This window comes from Rhagoletis zephyria, unplaced genomic scaffold (assembly GCF_001687245.7).
Source record: "Rhagoletis zephyria isolate East Lansing unplaced genomic scaffold, Rhagoletis_zephyria_1.1 Rzeph_scaffold_02819, whole genome shotgun sequence".
Taxonomy (NCBI): Eukaryota; Metazoa; Arthropoda; class Insecta; order Diptera; family Tephritidae; genus Rhagoletis; species Rhagoletis zephyria.
Genome location: NW_016159903.1, coordinates 41,959 through 42,986, shown reverse-complemented (window position 1 = coordinate 42,986; position 1,028 = coordinate 41,959).

Genomic DNA, 1,028 nt, shown 5'->3' with positions numbered 1-1,028 from the left:
TCACAGATATTATTTTCATTTTTCCTACGGAAGAGGATGCGTTGAAATTGTTGATCCTGTTCGTGTACTAGGATCTGCCGGTACATTTTTTGGATGTCTCCATTGAAAACATAGCGGTAAAGTCGCCAATTTAATATTACGACCATTAAATCGGTTTGTAAAGTTGGACCTGTATGGAGCACATCATTAAGCGCAAGTCCGGTTTCCGAAGGCTTAGAGGCATTAAATACCACTCGTACTTTTGTTGACTTGCTTTCGGCATGAATGACTGAATGATGAGGTAAATAAAAAGATAGATATCTTCCATTATCATGGATTTCCTCAGAAGAGGTTGGTTTCATGTGCTCTAAAGTTAAGTATTCCTCCAAGACTTGAGCGTATTCTTCTTTTAGGTCGGGATTTTTGGTGAGTGTATGTTCCATGCGAATAGCTTGCTTCATAGCTTGGGAACGAGAACGACCGAGACTGAGACTAGATGGAAATTCTTTTTTGAACGGAAGGCGAACAACGTAACGTCCGTCCTCTGACGGTAGGTTGTGTTGATATAAAATTGCTCACAGAAAACATCCTCTTCGGATGGCTGACGTTGCTCGGGTAATTCTTTAATTTCCCAAAATTTTTTAAGTTTTTAAGTTAAGTTAAGTTCAAGTCTGAACTTTGATCTTCCACAACGGGAGTGTGGTAAGCTGAGAGAATTTCTCNTTTCGACACCGACGAAAGAATTTGACGCTTTGTTGCACTTGTTGATGGGTGTATTGGCTGAATAGAATAGGAAAATGAATCATTCAGGGCATTCCACCGAGAGAGAGTTTTAGTGGAGCTGGAGCTATCAAACTTGAGGAAATTGGAGTCCAGCAAATCTTCTGTTGGTATATTTTTCAGAAGTTGTGGGTGATTGGCGGTAATCTTTTTCAAAGTCACAGATATTATTTTCATTTTTCCTACGGAAGAGGATGCGTTGAAATTGTTGATCCTGTTCGTGTACTAGGATCTGCCGGTACATTTTTTGGATGTCTCCATTGAAAACA